The sequence below is a fragment of the Molothrus ater genome, chromosome 5, assembly GCF_012460135.2.
Source record: "Molothrus ater isolate BHLD 08-10-18 breed brown headed cowbird chromosome 5, BPBGC_Mater_1.1, whole genome shotgun sequence".
Classification (NCBI taxonomy): Eukaryota; Metazoa; Chordata; class Aves; order Passeriformes; family Icteridae; genus Molothrus; species Molothrus ater.
Window position 1 is genome coordinate 7,980,286 of NC_050482.2, and position 27,215 is coordinate 8,007,500.

Consider the following 27,215-nt stretch of genomic DNA (forward strand, 5'->3'; position numbering starts at 1 on the left):
TAGCCACAAATAGCAATCCCTGCTGTAAGCCAGTGATGAGGGCTTTGATGGATTTGATTGCCTAACTTGGATGACTTTAATAGTCATAATTTCTTCATCAGGTTAAAAGAACGCAGATAGACTGGGATATTGTGAAACTGTTACCTAAAGGTGTTTAAAAGCAAAACCCTGACTATGAAAGCCGCTCACCTCAAGTGATGTTGTTTCTAAATGTTCCCAGACAGCTGCATATGAAGGTTCTTCATATTGTTGCCATGCATTTTCCATGGTGTGGTGTAGGGTAGGAATGGCAGGAAAAGTTTGCAGCCTCAATTGGGCTGGTTTTATCATTTAGTGTTTTTTTTCTCTCTAGTGATCTGATTCAATGAACTTTTGATGTGGGGTGTTGCAACATGCAGCTCATAGCATCAAAAGCTGCTTCCCAACGAGCTAGGTATGCAGCAAGACTTGGAAATTTATTATTGTTATTATTATTATTATTATTAGTAGTAGTAGTTGTAGTAGTAGTAGTAGTAGTAGTAGTAGTAGTAGTATTGGTATTGGTATTACAAAAAAGAAATCAAAACCAACCAAACAAAACAACCAACCAACAACAGAAAACCCCACAGAAAACAAAAAACAAACAAAAAACCAACCAGCCAAACCCCCAAAAGCTTGAAGAGATCAAAACTATCAAAACTAGACTGCAGAAGCACTAACTGATCCACTAATCATCCTGCTCATGATGAAAGTGATGGTATTATAAAAGCAGTGGGGATAAAGATGCTTGCTCTGAGAAAGGAAAACAACCAGGTCAACAAAAAACGAGGCATCTTTGTGTAATACAGGAAAAATAGCAAACAGAAATGAAGATTAATACATATTATATAAAATAGGTGATGTTGGGCTAAAATATATCAAAGAAATGGAGAGAGATTTTAGACTCTTAGGGAAGAGAGAATAATGTTTACTTCACACTAACTCCATTACTGATAATATCTTAAGTATTTTATTATGAAAGGATACAGACTCATTAAATACCTTTATGGAAAATAATTAGTAGTAAAGAGCTTGTACAATAACTGGAAGGATGATTGGAATCTAGAGAACAAATATTCAATTAATGTATATGAAGAGTTTGGTATGATAATGAGTAACAGAAAAATCTGAGAAATATAAAAAAATAATTCTTAGTGTTTCTCTAAAAAAAAGACACCCTCAGCTATGACTGGCCCATAAACCTGATTGAAACAGTGTAACAAATAACAGGGGAGAGAAAACCATTATCTTGCAAATAAAAAAATCATGCATTTCACTGGAACAAATAATGCCAGACAAATTTCATTGCATTTTTGCACTTGCTATCAGATTGCATTGAAAAAACCTCATAAAGGAAATTCAGCCTGTTCTTTGAGCCCCACCACACTGATAAGTGACCAAAGACCTAAAAACAAAGCAGTGGCATGTCCAGACAGAGATTCATAGCAGGGAATTTATCCACAGAGCAAAAAGCACTTTCATTTAGCATTTCCTTTGATGAGGGCATGTTTTAACTGTGTAGATAGTTCTAAACTGGCAGGCACAGGAAACACTGAGGAAAAAGGAAAAATTCATGGCATGGAGAAATTTGGTTGCTACACATGTAACTTAGTGACAAAACATCCAATAAACTATTTTTACATCCTCAGGGTCAGCTTTATTTTTTCTTCAGTATTTTAAGTGTACACAAAAAAAACAAAAAAAAAAGATAACATGAAGCTCTCCCTTGTTTCTATGCAGGAGAAAGGGTTGGCCATATGCAGTGAATCCACTCAAGAGCAGATTTGCAGTGCTTTGCTCAGAAGGACACTGTGCCAAATTTGCCCAAATTTGCAATGGTAATCCAATTCTGTCTTACATCTCCTTTAAGGGCTGTTCCTGCACCTGTAGGCAGCTTTTTGTCCACATGCATATTTTTTAATTTTAATTTTAAAAGTTCCATCTCTCCTGTAAATCATTGAACACAACACACAGCAGCAGGGAATGCAACTGACAGGAGAGAATATGGATCGTGGCCCCTGATCTATCAGCCCTCTACAGATACCTGCTTAGTGCTGAGATTGGGCTGGGTATGAAAATACTCAGTATTTTGGGTTTAAATGATGGATTCACATGCTGGAATACTCTACTGTTTAGCTGCAGGTAGAAATTCACTCCCAGATGATTCAGTGTCTGTCTGATAGCTGATATCTAGGGATAATTAAAAAAATTACTTTCTAATGACTCTTTAGAGGAGAATTATATTAACCAGTAAAAATTACTTCCACTGAATAATTAAAGTATCTGTAGTAAAAATAGTCTAAAAGACATGATTAGTGGAAAGTAGAAACCTGTAAATAGGAAATTCTAAATAGACACAGGGATAAAGGGTGTCAGCCTAACAGATGAAATTCAGAGTAGTGAGGAAGATCAGTTTGGTGACAAAAAGTGCTAGTCTGTCTTGTGGAGGCTTTCCCTGAAGAAATAATAGAAGATACCAGTGATGAAGGGTGTAAATAAACAGCTTATGGAAAAATCCAATTAAAATTCAAATTTGATTCAAACTCAATTCAAATTAAATTCAAAAGTTCAATTCAAATTCAAATGGATTGTAAGTGGTTGTAATGGAGTGGGAAAATCTGGCATTAGTTTTATTCTGTTTTATTCTCTTGTTTATGACCCCTGAGCACTGAGTTGAAGCTGAGCTGTCTGGAATACCACCAGGATGAGATGAGGACATCTCACTGCTGACAGGGTGAACAATTTGGGATGTCTGAGGCTGCTGGGGCTGGCTCCTGGACTCCTGGGTCCATCCCTGCATCCAGTGGTGGCAGCAGTGGAGGATTTCCAGGGCCCTTCTTTTTCACTGGGGAGCAAAGATGTGGTGTAAAAGCATTTTCCTGGGAAATTGGGGTGGATTTAGCCTTTTAAAATCAAATACAGGTATCCTGAATGACAGCATTGATGGAACTGCTGGCTTTAAAGACCCTTGGAAATGCAGGTAAGATGATTACCAAGACAATCTTGACACAGCTTCTGCCCCTTCCCCGCTCCCTTCCCGGAGCACCCGTGTGAGCCGTGGTGGACCCTGGGATCCAGCAGCCTGTCCTGGCTGGGATGGGCTGTGCATCCTTTTAGGAACAGCTCTGGTGGCACCCACCCCATGTTGCTGAGGCTGCTTGAGGGCTGGAAGGTTTGTCTCCTCCTGACTTGCAGCTCCCAGCAGTGCTGAAGCCTTTAATGAGCCTCTCACAGTGGCCGAGACCCAGGGCCAATTACAGGTGGTGTTTGGGTTTCAGGATCATTAAATTAATCAGGAAAATGCAGCCTAGTTCCTGTGAGGATGTTGTGTTTTGTAGCTGATGACACTGTGTTCTACCTGCTGCCTTTGTCCACTGCCCAGAAACGGCAAGAAAAGCTGAAAAAAAGGGAAAAGATATCCTGCTGGAAAAAGAACCAGCTTAATGTTCATTATTGTAAGATGAAAACATCCCAGAATGTGGGATGTTCTACTGACTACATGTAACCATCCTGCAATATTATCTGCATGTTTACCATTTACCTGGTTTACTCTGTGAATGTATAACATGATAGCTGATATATTTCTTTCTAATGTATCCCTTACAGTTAAAACAGCCCCCTACTTCCTGTTTGGCAGCAATGACCTTGCCTACTGCCTCCATCTTAAGTTTTATTTCTTCCTTCTCCTTATAATCCTTTAATTTATGTCCTTTCCCTACTAGGCTTGTGCTTTTCCCCCTACTATAGCACAGGCAGGTTTAGAAATGGTTTTATGAACTGAAATAACAGAGATAAAGAGCCAGCTCGTGTAAGTCATCTGTACATAAAAGACCAATTAACCTTGAGAATCAATCCTGAAGGAAGCTGGGGAAGATTTCTGCTACTCATAAGCCTATGGTGCTTTTTCTTTTCCCTCTTTTCTTTGAAATGTGCTATTGGATCAAGCTGTAAAGAAACTCCATTGACTTCAATGGTGCAAATGAAATTACATTTTGATACTGAGTTTGTCTCAGTAGTTTCCTTTGAAGAATGCATGTTCTAGGAAAAAAAGCACTGGGACAAGTTGTAACTTCAGTAAAGATATAACAGGGTGACTTTGGACTAAAGAAATTTCTTTTAATCAAGAGAATTGTAGAAATCTTTGTGATTTGCATTTTTCACAGCTTGCTCTCTGGGGCAGAAATTCAGTTCTGTGAAATTGGATGTAAATGCACGAGGGGTCATTTTAGTGTAGATAGGAGTTATCAAAATAGAGCAAGTTGTTTGTTTAAAGAAAGAGAACATAGGCAGCAAAGATAAAGACAAATGTTGGCAACCAATTCTGTTGTGCTGAAAGATAAATTGGTAATAATACCAAAGATTTAAATGAAAAGTGGTTTCTAGATGTGGGGTGAAACCTTTACACTTATACTGAAGGTATGAAATATGTTGGAATCTCTCATTGCTTTCTTGGGGCATTACATTCACAGAGCACTGACTTAATTTATTTTTTTAATACACAAATGTGCTATATATAGATACCCTTGATTTCAATTAAAAAAATAACTCATGGTTTAGAGAACACTTCTCACCAGTCTAAATAATATCTCCTGTCTGACATGCTACAAGTTGGGAATTGTATTGAATTTATAATTTTCCCTCTAACTTTTACAAGACTTTATTTATGTCAAGCTAAAGGAAAGGAATTATCATTTGGTTATTGAATCATACTTTGGAGTTGAAAAGAAATCATATTAGGGAAATTCAAGGAAGGAAACTCTTACTACTAACAGGAAACTGATAAGAAACCTCCAGTGAAGCCAAGTTGGCGTAGGAGTCTGGAAATTCATAGATATTTGCAAATTGCAATGTGGCAATCCTGAAAAGCATTGAAGTTGTCCTTGAAGTCGATAAGAGATGAGAAAGCTTCTCTCCTCAGCTGAACTCCAGGACAATTTTTAGCTCTGAAGCAAATATTGTTGGGTTTTTATTTGAAAAAAGTCTGAAATGCAAATCTCCTGAAGGAGGGTGGATTCAAAGTGTGCTGAAGGCAGGGGAAGTTTTCCCTCTGAATTCAGGGGTTTCTTTAACTGCTTTGTGTCCTTCCCTCCCATTTCTCACTTAGAGCCTGTGCTCTTCCTTCTGTGTTTTAGCTTCTTCACAATGAAAACACAGAGCTGCTCTTTTTATAGTTGGCTTGGCAACAGTGTCATAGGATGCTGTAAGACTAAAATACATTAAAGATATAAGGATCTATAAGCAGCTCCAGTCTATATCAAACCTCATCCTCAGTCTGTCCTTGATGTCTAGTCATGCTAAAAACACACATGGTTAAAGGAGTGAGGTTGGGGGATGGACCTGAAGATTTTTATAATTTGGATAACAAAAATACAGTGAGTGACATCAATGAAGGCCATGTTGTTATTAAACTTTTTCACCAGGGCATTTTGGAAATAGTGAATGGCAATGGGGCTTTTTCTCTTTCTCTTACTTCAGCTGTGTGATTCCCCTTGGAGCTCATTCCTGCCCCAGAGGGATTTCTTCTGGGTTGAGGTGGGGACAGGTGTGTCTCAGTGGTCCCTTTTAAAATAGCTTTTTCTGTGTGGAGCATTTTCATTTTAAAAGAGGTTTTTCCTTCTCTCATTTAATTTCTTTATCCACACTAGATTTCTTGGTTCACAGAGTGAGGGTCCTGCTGTCAGCTTTGCTCTGCTCAGTTTGGCTTACTTGGGACTCCAGAAATGTGGCAAATGCAGTCAGAACAAACCAAAGTGGGAGCTGTTTCTCCAGCAAAGCAGGGGACTCTTCCAGCCACTTCAGAAACAAATAACACAAGTTTTATCACCCAGTTTTTCTGCTGACAGATCATATTACATTTTTTTCTTATCAGTTGATGGGAGTACCAAATCCCCAGTGGCAGGAGGACTGTGTGGATCAAATCCTAGGTGCCCTTTCAGAGGTTCATTCTTTAAAGGCTGCAGCTTTATTATGCTGTGGAAGTGAACACAGTATGGTGTATTGCAGGGTTTGGTCCTGAGTAAGACTTTTTTTTATTTTCCTGCTTGAAACTAGTTGAAAGATAGTTACTGATTTGGTGGATTTGGATGGTGGCCCTTTTCTGAGTCAGTTAAAAGCTGAGCTTCTCTGGAACCAGCTGTTTCTCTGCTCAGCAGAACTCAGAACAAGCACACTCCTATTCATATAGAAGTCAAGCTTCATTTTTAAAACAAAAAATGAAAAAGAAATCTGAAAAAGACAAGGCTAGATGTTAAAAGTTTGTCTACTTGGAGGTCAAAGTATTCTGTACCATTTGAATGAAAAAGTGGATCATCCCTATATAAAATGACTAGTGAGAATATGTGGGCCATAAAGATTTTCTAAAATGGTCCAGTTTGAAAATTGTACAATGATGTGGTCACTTCCCACAGAATTTCTCAGGAAACTGATGCTTTTCCAGAGAGCAATTTTTCAACCAGAAACTCCCAGCCAGTTCCTGTCCACAAGTACTGATCTGACTGAGCCAGAGCCTCTGCCATGGTGTGAGGCCAGCTGAGGTCCCCCTGGATGGGGAATGGGAAATGTGCCCTGCTGTGTCTGGAGCATTTTGGCAGCAGCAGGAGCTTTGGGGGATGCTGGAGCCCTGGGAGAGCATCTTCCAGAGACCTGCCATCATTGCATTCCCTGCTTCAGTAGGGGACAGGAGGGGATCTGTATATGCTGGATGTATTCATGGGGTAAGAAGATGCTTTTTGGGGGTGATCATTTCTCTGGTAAACACTAATCACCTCCTTTCCTAAGTTTAAAAACAGGGTTTTTTTACCTCTAAATTTCCTCCTGCTCCTATTCCCAGAACAATTTATTTTCTGTCTTTTCATGTGTAGCCTCTTAGCTTTAAGCTTACAAATGTCCTGTGTTTGTGCTGAATATAATCTGTTTAATAGAGAATGATTGCCTGAGGCTACAGATCTTAACCAAGCATTAGGCAGATCTAATTCAGCTGTGGTGCTTACTGGCCTGCAAAAGCCAGTTCTTGGTTGGTTTTTTTTATTTTATTATTTCCCCTTTCCTCCTGGCTACATAAATCTTCAGAGAATCCTTAGTCATGTGTTAAAGCTTGCTTGGCCTGAGGAGTTAATCCTTTCTAAGACAAGCCTTTTCTCCCTCACATGTGTGGGTATTCATGAAAGCTTGGTGTAAATCCAGGAGAGTTTTCTTCAGAAACTCATGGCCTTTGCTAAGGAAAGCACATTATTCACCTAAGGAAGAGGCCACCAAAGCTGGGCTCTTTAACATTTTCCTCATCATTGTGATTTCTGATTATATAATAATCTCTTTAGATTTAATCTCTGTCTTAACTTTGGACAAGTAAATTGTTTAATTGCTGGAAATTAGAGATTTCCTTTCTCTAAGACAGGGAGCACAGATTCCCCTGCCCAATGTTCCTGCAGCAGCCCCCCAACCTGAGCTCCAAGGGTTAAGAACTATTGTGCATTCTGTGATTTTTAGTAGGGTTTGAGATGCCAATAAATCTGTGCCTCCCTTTCTTCCTTTCCTAAATTCTGCTCATGAAAAATAGCTTTTTAGCTGTTTGGGCTCACATTCATTTCCATGAACTCACTCTGGTTCATCAGGACTTTAGGGGGAGCCTGTGACTGAATGTGATCATAAAGGAGCACTTTTCCCCCCCTTAGGATGAAAGTGAAATGCTCTGTGAGCTGCAATATTGAATAATGAGATGATTTTAAAGAAAAGGATTATGTATGAGATCCTCTTAGGTACAAAGACAAAATTTACTTGCATGTTAGTCCTAGAAAACCTTTGTGCTTTTATAACTACTAAATTACATTAGAAATTTTCCTTTCCAAGCTACCCAACTAGGGTTGTACTAAATCCATGATCTCCAGACACAGATAATTACACTGCAAACACTCCAATTGTCCTGGAGAGCCTGTATAGTCCTACAGTCCTCTGTGACCCCAATACAGCCCTGTGGGCACATCTTCCCTTCAGTTCTGCATGCAGCCTTGCAGGTCACCTTCCCCAGGCAGGGAAGATCAGTTAAGCTTGGCTTTCCTAAGCAAGGTGTTCTCTGTTTGTTGCTAATTAGCAGCAGAGATTTAGGTGTTTAGCTGCTAGTTCATATTCTGTACTATATGGGGTATCTTCAGATTTACCTCTGTTACCCAGCTGGGTGAAATATTTGTGATGGGAAATATCCTAAATCACCTGAATGGTCAGCTGTGCCTTGCAGGCTGCAGATTTTTCACCACTAACCAAGAGGTGGGACCTTGTTTGGCTAAGAGCTTCCCATGGGCAAAAAAAGGCTCTAAAAAGCTGCTTTCCTGCTTCTGTCTACCATCATCTAACATGGTGCAGCATATGGTTTGGGTAGCATGTGGTGGTAGAAGAAAAAGGTAATTAGAACTTGATTATGTGTCTGGTAGCAGCATCTGCACCATTTTTCCTTCTTTAGAAGCTACTCTGTGTAAGTGCAATGGCCCTGTGCAAACAGCTGGTGGTCAGCCTAATCATTACTATTCCAAAATACTGGGAATTATTCTCTGTGCAGGATGTGAGCATGGTGTTTCATGGTCCTGTTACACTCACTTCTGTCTAGAAAATGTAGGTCCTGGCTCTTCAGAGTGTTCCCTGTTTGGGATTACTTGCAGTGAGAGCTGGTGTGCAGCTCCTGGGAGCTGAGGGGCTGCAGGCAGGACCAACCATTGGTGCTTATAAATTTCTTCTGGGCAGCAGAAGGTGAGGATGGGAATTGTCTGTGTGTCTGCAGTGCTCTGGGTTCCAGAGTTGCACAGCTGTAGTGAATGACAGAAACTGTAAGAGCCAAAATGAGGGAAGTGGGACTCCAGGGGCTCTCCAAAATGCAGTTTATTCCATCCAAGAGTTACAGCAGTCCAGGGTTGTGGGTGACAGAGCTGTGCCTACAGCTGTCAGCTCCAGACCCTTTGGTTTTGGTTACAATGCATTATATCCTTTTCTTTGCTGAGCATCTTAATACAGCAGAACCAATCTATACCTTAACTTTTATCTATAGCCTATCATAACTACTGTAATTACCATATTCATGTTACTGTTCTCCAATCACTAAAAGTTAGTACAGTTTAAGCTAGAAGTTGTTTTTCAGTTTTCTTGCAGTGGAAAATTCTGAGACCTTTTTCTACTTGTAGCTTTGCTGAGTTGTTTGCCTGTGCTCTCTTTCTGCTTGCTAAAAACATCTTCTTGTTTGAGGTGGGTTTATCCTCTGCTCTAAGCCATAAGAACCCCTTCTAACTAACACACCCTTTGCCTCCTTGGTTATCCAGTAAGACTGGCTCAGCAATTCTTTTCTTCTATATCAAAACTTGCTTCCATCTCTATTCCTTCATCAGACTCTACATTTAAAAATCTTTCTGCTAAGCACACATATCTGTGAGACTTTCTTGTCAAACTTTCATCCTTCCCAACAAGAAAGGAAAAGGCATCAAGATGTGCATCACTGTCCTCCAGTGTGCATTTATCACTGGTCTCAGGCAATGAACAGCATTTTCTCTGTCCTCTCTGTGAGTGGGATGAGCACATCTCCCACTCTGTTGCACTGATAGAGGGTTGCTGTTGGTTGCACCTCTGCCCTGTCAGGTTGTGCCTCTTCACCAGGTACCCTAAAGTGCTTCCTGACTTTAAATGTAAAGATAATCCTGGGATTACACCCTCCTCCTTCACTCTGCAGGGCACCCATCACCCACCTTTGATATCCTATGGCCCTTTGGTCTCCAGGAGGAGGACCTGACCCCTGCATCCCTCAGTGATTCTGCTTCCTGACCATGGCTTTCACACCCAGCAAGCAGCCCTATTGCTCTGCCAGCATGGGAAAAACATCTCAGAGCTGCTCCTGTGGCCTGGCTTCTGCTGCTTGCTGACAGCTCTGCCCTTCCTCATTTGCTTTTTCATCCATAAGAGCCAATTAAATCCCTAATGCCATCATTTGCCTGCCACGTGACTCCCAAGCACCTTACATTCTGCTGTGTAATAACACAGAGGCACTTGTCTCTTTGAGGCTGTCTCTGTGAATCACTGTAATGTATTTGCACAGTGAAAGGGATTTGGAATTAATGTAGCCTGAATTGTGCCTATTGATTTAGTCCCCCTTTCAGTTTGGCACTGTGTTTTTAACAAAGAAACGCTGGCCAATCAGTTCATATCGTGCTGAATCATTGCTCAGGGGTGTTTTTTATTTTAATATCCTTGGATGGTGGAGTGGTGATAGTGGTGCTCCAGGGGCAACTCAGCCCCAGTGGGATCAGCCTCTCCTGGGTTTAATTTTGTCCTGATTTACTGCAGCATCCTACAGTAAAAAACAACCCAAAAAGCAGAGCAAACCCCCAAGCTTGGGCAGATGGCCTGTGCTGGTAATCCTTCATCATAATGGCTCCTGACAGAGCAGCTGTGGCTCACTGCTCCTCAGGGTTCTCCATCAGAGAGAACAGTTTTCCTGGGATATGATACTTGGCTGTAGCAGTTTGCTTCACTCGGGCATCTCTCACAGAAAAGGACCACACAGAAGAGAGAATGACTTTTTTGGAAAGGGAAGCAACCTCATTCCTGTTGAGATAACCCACCAACATGTGACTTTTTGCTTATCACTTGTGTTTATGTATTTTTAAAAATATATTTCAGCCTTTAAATTGGAAAGCTTTTGTAGAGGTTGGAGGTAAAAGCCTACAGAAGCAAAACAGCTTAAAATGGTCACAGATCTTCACAGGAGACTGACATGGAGGCAGTTGTGAGTCAGGGACTCAGGCATTGCTCATTAGGGATTTGATTAAGCAGTTATTTCCTCCTCTTTATGGATTTCATGGATGTAAAGGTAATACTTCTTGAGGAAATCCACAGGATTCTTCACTGGGGGTTTCCTGCAGAACCCCCCAGGTTATTTTCTTCAGGAAACCCCCAGAATGCCTCGCTGACTTTGCCATCCCTTGTGTTGGATTTTCCAGTGCTGCTGGAGGCGTTGGGTACAAAGGCTGTAACTGAGATTTGCTGCCTTTGGTTCTGTGCCTGTCTGTATATGTGTGAAATACTCAGCCAGTGGTGGAAGATTCATAATGATTTCCCTGTCTCTGTGCCTGGTGGTGCACAGTTGTATATATTGATTTGCTGTAGTTGAGATGAGCAGACAATTACGATGTTTCATTACGAACCTTGAATTATGGCATTAGGCAGCCAGTTGTTTGGTGTGTGACAGGTTGAGAATAAATATGATAGGATGTTGAGTTTGCAGAGGTCCCCAGGATGAGGTGAGAGATGAGAATCTGACTCCATATTCTCAGAAGGGTGATTTATTATTCTATTCTATTCTATTCTATTCTATTCTATTCTATTCTATTCTATTCTATTCTATTCTATTCTATCCTATCCTATCCTATCCTATCCTATCCTATCCTATCCTACTATACTAAAACTATACCAAAGAAAGAGGAAGGATGCAGACAGAAGGCTTAACAAGAATGATAATGAAAAACTCATGACTGACTCCTCAGAGTCCGACACAGCTGATGGTGATTGGTCATTGAGTAAAAACAATTCACATGAAACCAATCAAGCAATGACCAGTTGGTAAACAATCTCCAGACCACATTCCAAAGCAGCAAACACAGGAGCAGCAATCAGATAATTATTGTTTTCATTTTTCTCTGAGGCTTCTCAGCTTCCCAGGAGAAGAAATCCTGGCAAAGGGATTTTTCCAGAAAATATGACAGTGACAATAAGACATTGCAGGGAGATAGGCACAGGGAAGGCAGTATGTTGGGAAGGGATGGAGTGGCTTTGTCAGGGCTGCTTTATCCCTGGAGTCTCCCTGAGTGCTGCAGGAGACCCTTAACACACATTGATTGGGGTTATCTCTGCATTGGGTGTTACTATGAATTAGTGCTGAGGCTGTCTCCATCTGATGTGATAAAGCTTTGGCTGGGTTCTGTGGCTTGTGCTGTGGTTGCATTCTGAGTCCTGAAAAAATTTGATGTCTGCATCATTTCAAATGAAGGAAAATGTCCACTGAGTTGGTTTTGTGCCTTTTTATTTCTTTTTTTTTTTTTTTTTTTGCCTTAGAAGCATATGTTATTCTGGGTGGGATTTGCAGTCTTCCACATTGAAGGAAATGTTTTCTAATGCATTTTGACAAGCACACTTTTAGCTGCAGAGCAGGCTATCTCCTGTTGCATGAGTATTTCAGAATGAAACATCCTTTGCTTTTCAACTGAGCAAACCCCACAACTCAAACTCTTCTCCCTCCTCCCTTCCAGCCTTCAGAGTGAATGGCTTTGACATCCTGAGTGGTTTCAGCTTAAAGACTCTCAGGTGGCAGGGACTCCTCTGAGATGACACCTACCATCCTCTGGAGGCCCCACCTCTCTCCTTGGAAATCCAAAAGAGACATTTAGACTCTTTTAAAGGAGGATAGCAAACTTCCAGACTCCCAACTCAGGACAGATTTGATACTGTTGAAATAGGAACAGTTTGTGGAGAAAAATGGAAATGTAATTATGCTATAGCTGTGCTTAATTCTGATTTTCAAAGCCAATTAAAAATATGTTTGGTTGCCATGTCAAAATATAAGCATGTCATGGCCATATAACATCTCTTAATTTCCACTGCTCTTCCTTCAGTGTTGAACCTTGCTTAAAACTTAAGAGCTTACAAAGTACACTGTGGTCAGTGGTGGGAGGAGGCTGTGGGAACCTGTGCCAGCACTAGCCTGAGGAAATGCAGAGTTCACAGTATTTGGAAATTAGCTGCTCTATATGCACATTGCCTTTCATCAGTGTATTATTATTATTTTCTTCCCTTTATTTTTTTTTTTTTTTGCACCTTCCTTGACTCCATTAACCTTGTGCTGGCTCTGTGGGGCTGGCTGACACAAATGGATGGTGTTGGTGGCCTGGCACAGCACCACAGGCTGGTGCCTGCAGAGGGGAAGCCTGTCCAGCCTGTTTGCTCAGGGAAGGCACCTTGGGCAGCACTGCCTGCCTAACTGGCTGGAGAACCCTGTGCCCCTGCCCTTATGTGATGAGCATTCCTTGGCAAGAAAGCAGATGGATTATCAAGAAAGCTTTGCAGAATTGTAAAAGTGGGGCTAAATGTTGCTATTTTGTTGCTTTTTGGAGCTCTGCAGAAGTGCTCTCTGGAATTGCCGGGGCAGGGCTGCTGCAAGATTTCCTCCCACAGCTCCCTTCCAGCAGTGCCTCAGGCAGGATCAACAATGCAGATTTAGAAAGCTCTTAACAAAGAGTTTGATCCAGTCTTTTGACCCTCAGCAGACCTGCACTGGATCTTCTTGTGTGCCACTTGGCACAGCACTTGGGACATGATTCCAAGGTGGTGAAGAGCCCAGCTGCTGTTGTAACAAGTGCCTGGACAGGAGCAAAGCTCTTTTGTCCCTTTTACAAATAAGAACCTAAATGTCCTGGCTTTTAGCTCCTGGGCAGAATTACATTTGGGATAAGAACACTTGTTTTCACTGGAAGTGTTCAAGGGCAGATGGGATGGGGCTTTGAGCATCGTGGTCTAATGTGTGGTATCCCTGCCCATGGCAGGGAGGTTGGAAGTAGATGATTTCTAAGGTCATTTCCAATCCAAATGATTTTGTGGTTCTGTGTTGGAAAGATGCTCTGAGGATAAAGTTACCAGAGCACCCAAGCTGTGCTTCAATGTTCTGTGTCATAAGGAAGCAGATGTAAGTTAAACACTGAATTATCAGATTTTTTAATAGATTCTGATTTCAGAGCTTAGATCTAGAGTTGAGAAGAGCACTACAGAGCAGGTGTGGACATCAGGGCTGTTCTCACCCATTTCACTGGGTGTCAACACTACCTCAGAGTTTCAGATTTTCCAGTTAGGGTAGGAATATGACACCCCTGCAGACAGATCCTGCTTTGGACATGAATTTGCAGCAAGCTTAGTGAAGCTGGTTCAGAGCTCATGTGCTGAACTTGCAGCATGCTGGGAAAACTTTTGCTTAATGGAGACTGACTTGAGTAGGGAATAGTCTTCCCTCATAGACTGGCCTCAGGTGATGCTTTGGGGAGAGGCATAGGTTTGTTCTAGTCTTACAATTTCAAAATTGCTTTGAATTTTGCCTTTGGTGCTTTTGGTTGGTTCTTGTAGATTTTGATATTAGGGTGTGCAACTCTCTCCCTGCTGCATGGCAGGGATGTGGAGCCTGACTGTGGATCTGTCTTGGAGCAGGGCAGCAAGCCTGAGCCTTCTGTTCTGTAAATCCCTGATTATTTACTTCCTTATGCAATGCAACTGCTGATAAACTCAGAGGGAGGCACATGCAAACCCTGCAGCCCCAGGAGCAAACATGACACCTCTCTCAGCTCTGTGTGCACTCGAGCCCTCGCAGCCCTCGCTGTGCTCTGTCGTGACGGTCAGCACGGTCTTGTTTCTATTTTGAGCCTAAATTGATTGAACTTCTGTTTGCTGGCTTTTGGCTCCATTTCTCCACGCTACCTGCAAAGGAACTGAGGGAGCAAACAGCTTTCCTGAGCTATTGTTACTGCCTGGGGCAGCTCCAAACAGCCTGACCGACCCACGCTGCCGTCCTGGGGGCTGGCCAAGGGAACTGGGACAAGAGGGGAGTCTGGCATCTGCTCCTTGCTGGAAGGATCAGGCTGAGCTGGCTTGGCAAGGATGCAAGGAAAATTCTCACTGGAATCTCTGATGTCACGAGAGAGGGAAGAGGGTTGTCATTGCCCCAGGAAAAGGGTTGTAAATTGTGTTTCCTGCTCTGCTTGCTGAAGGGTATTTCCATCCAAATCTTTTGTGACCTTTTCCCATGGGAGTTATGCATAGAAATAGGAAATAGAAATAATGAAAGGGGAGAAAGGGATTATGTGGAGCTTGTGGGGAAATATTACTGCAGCTGTTTTAGCTGGAGCTTTAGGCCACAGTCCTTAAAGGAAAGGGAGGAGCCTTTGGTTGTTCCTGGTTTGTCATGTGGGTGTGAATGCCTTCATGCTTTGTCCCAAGTTCTAGATTGTTCCTCCTGTATTCCTGGGGCATCTGTATCCGACCCTGCTCTTCTCTCAGGCCAGGTTAGGGTGGTCTGCTGGCAACTGTGCTTTTCCTGAACTGTGATTTTTATCTTACCAGAGCCACAGGTTTGTCTCCAGCAGCTGAGGTGAAGCACTGAAGCACTCACGGTGCTACGAATGGGCAATTGCATTGCCCCCATGATGTGTTTCCCTCTCAGGATCCACGGGGATATTTTCTATCCAGCTCTAGATGCTTGTTTCCTTGCTCCTGACAATCCCTTGTGGCTGGTCTGAACCTGTGTAGAGGTTAACTGGACTGGAGCCTGTGTATTTGCACGTTTGTTGGGGTGCTGCAGAGACAGAGGCTGCAGGAGAGATCACGAGGCTGGAGTAGCTCTGGGAGAGGAGAATAGATTTGTAATCAACAGAAAGGAACAGATGGCTTTGATTGTAATGCCTATATTTATATTTGATGTTAATATTCCTCCCAGAGCACCAGCACTCCAGTGATATGTAACACAACTTAAAAGCATCTGGGGAGGAAGGGATAAAATAAATAGGTTTTTTGAATCCCCTGAGGAAATACAGCCATGCATTTAGCCACAAGATTTCAGTGGGTGTTAGCAAGCAGAGAAGGCAGAAGTTAGCTGCTATCTTCCTTCACTGCACTGGGGCATTGCCTTGACATGCTCGTGCCACAGACCCTGAGGAGCTGTGGTGGGACCCTGGAAGGGAGCAGCATCTGTGCCCCGTGCTCCACCTGCAGCAAGGTGTTGTGCCATGAAAGGAGCTCTTTCTCAGAGCAGTTTTTGGTTCAAATGGGGGGAAAGACATCAAGCCCTTGCTCTGTCATCCTTGCCATTTGTGTCCTAGTGAGGTCAATCCCATCCTTATAGCATCTTCTCATGCTTGTCCATGCTGGGATTTACTGGTGTATTTGCAATGGTGAACTGATTCATTCTGTGAATGCAATTAGTCACCACCAGCACACAGGTGGAAGATGAAAATTAATTCTGCAGCACCTAATTAGCTGTCATTGCTAGAAGGGTTTGAAAGCAGAGCCAAGATGTTTTGGTTGTGGCTGCACCATCAGGGGGTCTCATGGAGCAATGGTCAGGTACCCCAAACTTCCCCCAAGGCCTGTGTATTACTTTAACAACCTTTTGTCGTTCTGTTAAAAGATAAACAAGAAGCTGGAGTCTCCGTGGGTGTAAATCAGTGTGGCTCTGCAGGCAGCAGAGCTGTACCAAGTTTTATCAGCCAAGGGGAGATGGAGCTCGTGGGTTAAATGATGACAGAATTATCCTTGTGTGAGTTGCTATGTGTGCATACAGTAATGCACAAGCAGGTGTGTACGTGCCCACACACTCATTAAAGGTGACTGGTTTTTTTATTTGCTTGTATTTAGTGCACCTTGGAGGCTCTACCTAGACAAGAGTCATAAATGAAATGTCATCAGATTGTTAACACATCTCCAACTTGTTAACAAATAATCCCATGATTTACAGCTAAAAAAGCCAGTGGAAAGACGTGCTGAGTAACATTCCTCCAGGTCCCCTGGCATGTGCATATATTAGAAATCCATGTGATACAAAGCACAGGACAAAAATGATTGATAGCAGGTTACAGTGCTCTTCATTACAATGAATTAATTGATCACGTCTAGCAGATTTTCCTCCCAGCGGAATCGCTGGATATTGGACATGTCTCTCTCATTTCTCTTCTATCCTCTCTGTTGGAAACAAGCCAGACAGTTTTATACCATCATTTACATTTATTTGTGACCTGAGAAAGTTGTGTTGCCCTTGAGACCGCTAACTTTTTAAATTTCAGCTAAAAAGTTTGGTGGTATTTTAGGAGATACAGGTATGGATATTATAAAAAGTTTTCTGATGAGGTGGAACTCCTCAATCCACTCCTGGCAGCAGGTCCCACCTGAGTTGAAGTGTTTTTTCTGATGCTTGAACTGCTCTTGTTTGACTGGCATCCTATTCTAAACCAAACATACTCCAAAGACATTAACCAGCACTGTTTTCCATAGTCCTGAGCAGTGGAAGCCAAAAGCCAATGCCTGCAGGGAGTATCCCTTCAGCCTAGGGATGGGACTTCTTGTGACAGATGATGACAGGGATGTGATGGTAGGAAACTGGAGTGGGAAACTTCTGCTGCTTTCTGTGCCATACTATTTCCCTTCTTATTCCCTCTTTCTGGTAGGTGTTTTTGGTGGCTCTTGTATGTGGAATGACCTGTGAGACAGAGAACATGTTATTGACCTGCTGTTTTTACAAGCTTTCTCCTGGCAGAAGCATCCTCTTTATTGCACTTGTGACTGGCCTATTACAGAGTCTTAAATGTAAAGAAAATAAGTGCTCCAAGCTTTCCATTTTCCAGAAGCCATGTAGACAGTGGACAAAATACTGTGGAATTGCATTAGTAAATTCAAATCTGTTTTGTAGTTTTGCCCCTTGCCTGTGGATAAGACATTTATTATCTGTTTAAGGACTCCGCTTCTGGATTCCACTCCTGACCTGTCTCAGTATTTGGCATTAGGTAAGACAATATAAAGTAGTCTGGGTTCCAGAATAATTTGTGGAAAACTGTATCATCTCCAGGTGTGCCAAATGAGATTATACTTGAAAGGCAGGTGAGTGAAGACTTCTCTGAGACTCCTCCAGCAAGCCAGCAGCTGATGAAGAAGTAGGATTTACACCTCTGGCCCATGATGACCTTCCTGTGCACTGTAAAGGAGACCCAGCCCTGTTTGCCAGGGGATTTGATGTCTTCTGCCATTTTTACAAGGTGCCATTTGCTACATCCACCTCATGCTTTATCTGAGATGTGTTACAGCCTCACTCCCCCATCTCCAAACCACCCAAGTCAAGGTAGGGGGGGACAATGGAGTAGGGTGGGAGGTTTAACTCATCCTTTCTCCTTTAGGAAAAGAATATTTTAGGTCTTAAGATACAATGCAAATGTGTATCATCATGTCTGAATTTCTTCTTGATGGCTTTCCTGCAAGTTGCTTTCTGCAAAGCGGGGATAGGAGGTTTTGAAACAGGAAGCAGCATTTCACCAAAGATGCAGTTAAAGCACAAAGCTTATTCTCTTAACTCTCAATTTTCTATGGTCTGACTGGCATTAAAAAGTCTCTCTTTGATGAGGATTTGTAAGGCTTTGTTGCTAAGAACCAGAATATGCATTTGGAAATTCTATTGAGTGGCTTTGGAGATGTGTATCCCTAGAGACTGTGTTAATTTCCATATTCATTAAAATGTTCTGTGGTGCCTGAGAGACCCAAACCCTTGAATAATAAAGCTGTGAAAGCTGGGAAAGAAGACATCAGGATCAAGGAGTAGTTTCACCACCAATTTAATCCAGTCTAAGTCTGTGTGACCAATAGGTCAGTCCTGTTCCTGGCTGAAAATGCTTTCTTTCCTCTGTCCATCTTTCTGCCTTAGCCACCCATTGCCACTCCTTCCTGTGTCCACAGCAGTGCTGACACAGTCTGCAGGGAGCTGTTCTGCTGAAAACTAGGAGAAAAAATGACTTTATGATGGATCAGGTTCTTTTTAGATGTGGTGCTGACACAAGAGAAAAGAAAAACGTGGTTTGGGGCAGGCAAACTGCTCAACACTTCTTATTAGCTTGTTAAGCCATCACTGGATATGACTCTGCAAATGCAGTTTGGCTGAAAATAATCTTTTTGAGGGCCATTTTGTGTCATCCTGTAGAATTCTCTGTTTGGTATCTCCCTCCATGAAATTCAGTGGGATTATTTTAAAAGGGAGGAAGGTTTTTGCCTTCTCTAGAGCTTCACTTGCAAGGATGGCAATGACCATTACCTGTTATTTAAACAACATCAGGATGATGAGTACATGAGCTGGTTAACTGTGGCTCATCCTGTTGTCCTTTGAAGTGAATGAGTATCTTTTATTGACACAACTGGGCAACAGATAAGGCCCTGGATGAAAGAGACAGTGTTTTACTAGAGGCTACTTGTTTCTGCAGGTTGCAAAAATAAATAATCCCAGACACTTTCAAAGATGGCTGGGGTTGGGCTGCTTTTTGGTGAAGTGTTATCTAAAAGAAAAATAAATTTCTCATAGTCAAAGGGCTGCTGGCTGACCTGACCTTTTCAGACTGGAAACGGTCCCTGAAAAGAAAAATAAGGTAATGATAATAAAAACTCTCCTAGCCATTACTAGACTGCTGTTGAAAGGGATTTGGCAAAGGCTGAAGGAGTGTCAGGATGAGGAAGCACCATCTCTGCTGGAAGATGACAATCTCTGACCTGGCTGGTGCCCTGTGAGGCTGGAGAAATCTCCAACCATTTCCAGCCAGAGGGAGGGTCCCTGGCAGCCAAGAGAACTGCTCAGAGCACAGCCCTGCACTTTCTTGCAGCTGATGCTGTGTTACATGGGAATGCACTGTCCTTTAAAAAAATATCTTCAGCTAATCATGTACTAAATATATATATAAGTATATAGCATGGTAAATGGGATTTCTTGGAGGGATGAAGCCAGCCTTTGGGGCCAGCCATGCTCTCTGAATCTCTTTATATGCTGAAATGGTATCTTTTGGGCTGCACTTTTCAACAAACAAACTCTTCACCTCTAGGTATTTCTCCCAGCTCTTCTGCTCAGCTCCCTGGCTGATGATATCTGCTTCATTAGCTGCCTGATGAATGGTCTGAGTGCATTAGCATCGTTTGATTGAGCCAATAACTGTGAGCTTCACCCTGCAGAGCTGTGTGATATCCATCACTGGGAGGTTTCTAAAAGGTTAGGCAAGCTTCTGTCAGGAATGGTTTAGGTGTGGGGGGAAAAGAACATGGACTAAATAGTTTCTGAAATGTCCTTCTAACGCTGCAATCTCTTAATTTAAAACCCTGCTGTATAATAGCACATGATTTCTGTGAGAAGCATCTCTGGGCGGCTCAGGTGAGAGGTGGACTGGGAGCCGTTCAGAGGCTGCACCAGCACATTCAGAATGTCCTTGGCAGGCCAGCAGGTGCCAGCTGGGTGCAGCAGGTGGGAACAGCAAGGACTTGTCCCATCTAACCTCAGGTACCTGTGTGGAAAGGAGTCTGTACAAACTCTGCAGCTGTGGAGGGAGAAATGGATGCAGTTCCTGTGTCCTACTCTGAATATCTGGGATATGCTGGAACCACCTCCTGGTTATCTCCCTGGTGATCCTTCATCCCATGCTGCAGCAGGTTCACCAAGAGCAAAGAAAGTCCTTTGGCCTGGTTAGTGTGAGAGCTCAATGCCTTTTTCATTTCCAGTGGGACACTGTTGTCATTACAGTGCAAGAGTTCTATTGTCATTACATTGCAAGGGTTCCATATTGCTAGAGTTTCACACCACCTTGATGTTTCTTGTAGGCAGCTCCTCCAGGCACTGACTCTTCCTTGTCCTCACAGCAGCCAACTGACTCCAATTCTTCCCCAACCAAGCAATCCACTCTTTTATAACACTCTTCTTACTGGCTACAGCTGCAGCCTGTTAACATCAGGCCTGCTGCTAATCCTTAATAATTAACCCAGCTGCAACTCTTTAGGGGGCAAGATTACTTTCTATACCACCTTTATTTACCTATGTTCTATCCCCCTACAGGACACTGTATTAATCTAAACACTTTTTTATCAGTTGTTGTTTGTAAACATTGCTAAGTGTTGTCCCTGTCTTCCTCCTGCTGACAGAGCTGCTCATGGCTCTCTGAACTTCACCCATCATTCTGCAGACATCTGACCGCTGTAGGTCACTCTGCTCACTGGCCTAGGACAACTGGACATTTATTTAAAAACATTTGGGTTAGAATTCTGGTTTACATTCAAATAGGTTATATAAAAACTTAGTAAAAATGTCACTTATTATAATTCCTTGCAAATATTGATGATATATTTTTGCTGAATTCTGGCTTTCATTCAGTAAACCTCTTCAGTTCATCTTTAATTTGTAGATGACTTTGGCAGTGTTCCAACTTCAGATTCTGGTGATTGAAACCTGGTGCATGAATTAGATTCAAGATGGAAATAGCCTGATTTTGAGAAAGTCTGCATATGTGCAGCTGCCTAGTGAAGTTCTAAGTAATGCAATTAGGTCTGGGATTCTTACTGCCAAAACAGCCTCAAATGAATTAGGGGTCCAGAAAAGAGAAATGTGGTGGAATACACATAAATGTCTTTAGGAATTTGGGGATTTAGGAGTAATTGAAAACCTGGCTCAAATTTTTAGCTGAAAATCACTGATATAAGTAATTTCAAAGGAGATTAATGGGGAATGTGCTCATGTTGGGGAGGTGTAGAGCTGGACATTAGGTCTGGAGGAGTGATGTGACAGCCCTGCTGGCTCAGGGGTCTGTTGCTTCCTCATGAGCTGGGTGATAGGAGCGCAGAGGGGCAGCAGGGATATTTGGGATAGAATTCCAAATAATGAGCATGGTAAAAGAGGAGGAAGGGCTAGAAACTCAAAACTAACAAGAAATGGGAACTTGCTTCTCCTTTTCAAGGCCTGAGTTGGAAATGACTGATAAGCAGCCCTTGAAAGCTCTGGAGTAGTCTCAGAGTGTTGAAAGCATCATCCCTGAGTGTGCTAATGCTATGGATGCCAGACTTGGGAAACAGCCACACAGGGAGAATGCCACGTCTCTGCATCTGCTGTCTTTTGGGGTGACATTTCTTGGTGTAGCAGGGAAGTGAAAATGTTGACTCATTTTCATTGAGATTAGTCTGGGGGAATCACTGCAGTGCTCAGTGAGGTTTGGTTTCCTTCTTATCTCCGCCTGTAGCCATTCTTTCCTTAAAAGAGGCTTTTATTTATGAGGAGGGGAGGAGGGTTGAGGTTTTTTTTAAATAAATACCCAACTAATCCCTATTGTACATGTAAATATAGACAGCACAGAGGTCTGTAAAGATTATGGATGCCCCTTTTTGCAGGCAGTATCTTTTAATAGCATTGTGTGCAGTTAATCGGGTTAAGCAAAAGTATCAGTGGAACAAGAAGTCCACGTTCAGGGAAGGAGTAACAAACTCTTGAGAGGTTTTGGTTGGTGATATTGGTCAGGTAACAAAGAAGAATCTTCTCTTCTCTTCTCTTCTCTTCTCTTCTCTTCTCTTCTCTTCTCTTTGTTTTGTTTTTTATTTGACTCAGTGATGTCTGTGGTTGGAAAACAGCAGGAGTAGAGCAAGATGTTAAATTGCAGGAGCTTTTTGCTGTTGTGTTTCATAACAGATATGGCAAATGCTCTTTGCTCCTGGGCTTCCTCCAGTGCTTTCTGCCCAGACTGAGGGTTCAGTGCATTGGGAACTGGTTGTAAGGCTTGTGCCCTCTCTGCTCATCATTTCTAATTAAGTGGAAGGAGTGCAAGGCATCTCCCATCTATGTGAAAGGCAGGAATGAAGAAATTGGTGCAGAAAAATAGGAAGGGCACTGAAGAGGTGTTGCTCTTTGTCATGGAGAAAGCTCATTGCTATGGGGGTTGTCTGGAAGAAAGCTCTTCAGTCAGTGGAGATGAAAACAATACTTGTAGAGTTTCAGAAATGCCCTGAAATAGGCTTTTACTTTAAGACAGAGGAACTGTGCCCGGAAATGCCTGTGTCAGTCAACTCTTGTGGAGGACTAGCTCGTCTCTTTTGAGATGTCTAGCTCAGATGTAGAGGTCTGGAAACATCTAACATTACAAGCACTGGGCCTGGGGATCTGGACACAGAGGGACACTTGGTACCACTTAAAGACAAGAATTGTATGAGATGGGGGCAGTGGGGCTGCAGGGGACACAGGGTGGGACACACCTTGCTGAAGGGTTGCTCAGGCAGCTCCTGGTGGGCTGGGACCTGGGGAAGAGCTGCAGGGCAGGAGGTGTGGGTGCCCCAGGGAGACAGGAGATCTCTGCTGGAGCTCTCACAGGATGGGTGCAGGGATGCCAGGCCCACACCATCGATCCCACATTGATGGGCTTTGAGCAGAGGGTGCTGGAAACATTCTGTCCTGTTTTCCTCCCCCTGGCAGGGCTGTGACCAGTGCGCCACCTCTTTGACGTCATGTGCATGCACAAGGGCTTCTTTTTCGTGCAAGGTGTCCTTCAAAGAGAGCATGTGTAGGTCAGAGAGTTTCTCATTACAGCTTTGCATGGTACTGCTGATGTGATTTCACTAATTCTCCAAAAACAATAAAGCAAAATTCAGCACAGGGTAAAGCAAATGCAGATGCCTATTTTTGGTAGCATTTTTCAGGTTGCTATTAACCTTTCATTTGAAATTTAATGCTGAGGACTACACATTGATCCTGAGCGGTTTCTTGGAACAGCATCAATTTTCCATTTAGACAATTGCATTTTTTCCAAGTTTAACCCTGTGTGGGATGCTGTTATTTTTTTCCTGAGAGACACTTTGCAATGGAAACTTCCTCTTTGGGTCTGAAATTCAAGCAGGTTTTGCCAAATCCTAGGAATTAGGATAATAAAATAGGAAATGCTATATAGGAAATTATAGTTGAACTGGAGGAGTGACATATTTGGAAGATGAAGGCCAAGTGCAGAAAAGTAATAAAACAGAGTCAGAATTACAGTTAAAATTAAAACAGGCCTGTGGCCAAATGTAAAGATACTGTGTGAGTGGATGATAGTGGGAAAAAATATTGAAAGCAAAGTCAGAGTAGTAGCTGGCAACAGATAACATCTGGCAATGGATTTGCCATGAAATTCACTTCAGAGACCTGGTGGGTGAAGAAATTTTTCTGCTATGGGGTTGGAAGTAGGCAATCTTTAATGTTCCTTTCAGTAGAAGCCATTCTATGATTCCGTGAGGAAATCCCAACATAATGGCAACGATTTCCTCAATTTCTGTGAGGAAATCCCAACACAAATTTTTCCATGAGGAACAAAGGTGTAAATGTCCCATGGTGCTGTGGTGGCTCCATGGTCAGCCTTCTATATTTGGGAGCTCAAATTCCTGAGGAAGATTAGAAGCTCTGAGCTTTGTAAGCAGCATTAAAGGGCAATTCCCCGTAAATATTCCTGCAAACACTGTGTGTGATGGAAGCTGTGGGTGCTGCAGCCAAGCTGTGCTTCCAGCTCACAGGGATGGACCTGGGCTGTGCTGGGGGATGAGGACATCACCATGGCTGCTGAAGCAGTTGGAGGTGCTGGATCATGCAGCTGAACCAGGGGCTCCTGCAGTCACATTTACCCACCATGAGGAGCCAGGGTGGTGAATTTAAAGCTGAAGTTGTGAGCTGCTGCTCTGCCTGTGAGGCAGCACAAGTGTATTTTGGTTATTAAAGATGGATACAGCTGGGTCCTCAGTTTTTGCTTCATAGAATCATTGAATCACAGAATGGTTTGTATTGGGAAGGGACCTTAAAGATCTCATGCCAAACCCTGTGCCATGGGCAGGGACATCTTCCACTATTCAGGCTGCTCAAAGCCCCATCCAGCCTGGCCTCAAACACTTCCATGGATGAGGTATCCACAGTTTCTCTGGGCAATCTTTTTTTGCAGATTCATTGCAGGAAGGTTGGAACTAGATGATCTTTAATGTTCCAACCTAGACCATTCTGTGGTTCTCTGATTTTAAGAGAGTAGCATTAGTAGCTGGCAGAGATTTTTGGAGCTATGCATGTGTGTCCACCCAAAGACAAAAGTGAATTTTAAGAGTCCTCATACAGTCATTTATGAGATAAATGCCATGCCCATAAAGGTGTTTTCAGACACAAAGCTGAGTTGAAAGTCAGATAGAAAACAAACAAACAAAAAGCCCCACCCCAACCACTCATCCACAAGGGACTTGAGCATAGTACAGGGAAAAGTAATGCAAAGAGACCACACAGACCTCTTGTTCTGCTATACAAACCTTTTTAGTCTTGTGGCTCCTCTGTGGGCACAGCTACACACAGGGATGGGATGATCAGAGGGAATAATGTGTTGGGTCTATCTCTGCAGGAACCTCCCCTGACTGGTTAAAGCTGAAGAGTTTTCCATGGAGGGATGAAAACTTAATTTATCTGCCTGAACATGGAAGGAGAGCAGATGCCTTTTATTCTTTATAATTTTTGTTAGTGTCCTGAATTTTGAATCCCTGTTGATAGTTGACAGTTATCCAGCCATTAGAGGGGATATTTCTGCACTGCATGATGTGTCTCTCACAGCTGCCCCATTTTTGGGACCTGCTTTGGCTGCAGAGGGATTGCATTGCTGGCTCAATGTCACTGAAGTATGCTTTGAGAAGGTGGCTGTGAGAGCAACCTGGATTGTTGACACCAAACTGCTCACTGTAATTTTTTTAAAATCTGATATTAAATAGAAAATGGATCTGAAAGTAAGTGAGAGCACTTCAATATCCTTTTCTTTGCTTCACTCCAGTCTTGCATATTTAATTTAATAGATACATTTTTTCATATGTCATATGAACTAGGAGATGAATCTATTACATTTGTGTATTCTGCTTGCCTTATGGCAGATTTTATACTGAGATGATTCAGGAATATTTTTTTAAGTATTCCTGAAAGATTGCATAATGAGATGAAGGGGGGGAAAATACATATTATAATTGAGTATATTTGTAGAGTTGGCAGTGTGTTTTATCATATTTCCTGTGTTAGTATGGGTTTGGTTTTTTTGAGACAAATACTTTTCCTTTTCACTGTGCTGCGAGTTACGATTTTAAACCATTGGTTGAACTACAAAGATAATTATTCAGCCATGAAAATATTAATTCCAGAGAAATCAGATTATTATTTGCACCTGGATGCAAAATAGCAAAGGCTTTAATGATGTTTAGGTAGAACTTTATTAACATCTGAATATCTCTGGAGAGCTATGGTAACAGTAGAAGTATTAAACTCAGTATTGTTTCTTTTTCTGCAAGTAAATGAGGAGAATTGCAAGTCTTCTCCATGTGAGTCAGCTGAATATTTGCAGGAATTAACTAATCTATATCAGAGCCAGCACAGATCCACTCTTATCCACCTTCTCCCCTTTCTTCTGCTCTATCATGTACAATGTTAGTTGCAAGGAAAGGAATAGGAGAAGATTGCCCCCAAAATGTCCTTGTGTTCCAGTGTCAGGTACATAAATGTTTTCTGTAGCAGTGTTGATCACTGGAAGGTTTCTGACTGCTTGCAAGCATCATTTGAGAATGTGTTATTTCTTCTGCTGCACAACCACTTTTGGTGTACCCTGGAGGACATAGGTATAACTATTTTTTTGTGACGTACATTATTTCTTAAGTCTTGTGATAAATGGTTTAAGTCCAGCAACATTGCAAGTCTTCTCCATGTGAGTCAGCTGAATATTTGCAGGAATTAACCAATCTATATCAGAGGCAGCACAGATCCACTCTTATCCACCTGCTCCCCCTTCTTCTGCTCCATCATGTACAATGTCAGTTGCAAGGAAAGGAACAGGAGAAGATTGCCCCCAGGATAATCCCTGTGTGCACAGAGTAGCTCCTCCTTGGGCAGTGGAATTAGGGCCTGCAGTCATGGCAGGAAGGCAGATTTCTGCTGCCCCTTGGGTGGGGATTGCTGCAATCAGAGTGAGCTGCAGCAGCTGAAGAGCTCTTGTTGAAGAGCTCTGTGTCTGCAGCCCAAAGCTCTTGTGCCTTGGGCTGCAGACACAGCCACGGCCTCCCCTCCTTGGCTCATGGCCAGTCTTGCCCGCAGAAGACAGATAAATTGAAAGGAGCCCACCAGACTTTATGGATCACCACACCAGGCTGCCCCAAAGCTTCTCAAACATCAAGCCTGTGGCTAAATTTTCCTTGTTACCATGCTTTTTGGTGGTGCTTTCATGGGCCAGGAAGGGATGTGCAGTGTTGGAGGTGGGGTTCCCCATAGGAAATGGAGAAGACTCCATCCAAATTAAGTGGCTAGTTTTCATCTGTAGCCACTGGGGAGAAAGAAGTGTTTCTAGGATGTGTTATCTCCTTGTCCCCTCTGCAACAGGTGTCTAAAATAGGCATATGAATCCAAATTTGGTACATTTTTCAAATTTGCCCTGAACCAAGACAAATACCAATATTTTACCTTGATTAACTGCAGAGAGAGCTGAAGGTGGCTTTGCCCATATGGAACCATCTTATGGAGCTTGCCAGGGAGTGTTATTTGAACATGGGTCTGTTCCCTCTGAAGAAGGCTATTCGCCATTTCTGCCAGCTCCACCCAGACTGACTGAAAAATGAGATGTTGCTGA

The 27,215-nt window shown here is 42.6% G+C and overlaps 1 protein-coding gene across 1 annotated transcript in view; it reads left to right on the top strand.

The window, feature by feature from the left end:
• ELAPOR2 (endosome-lysosome associated apoptosis and autophagy regulator family member 2) overlaps positions 1-27,215 on the top strand; it is a 100,185-nt gene that overhangs the window by 22,613 nt on the left and 50,357 nt on the right.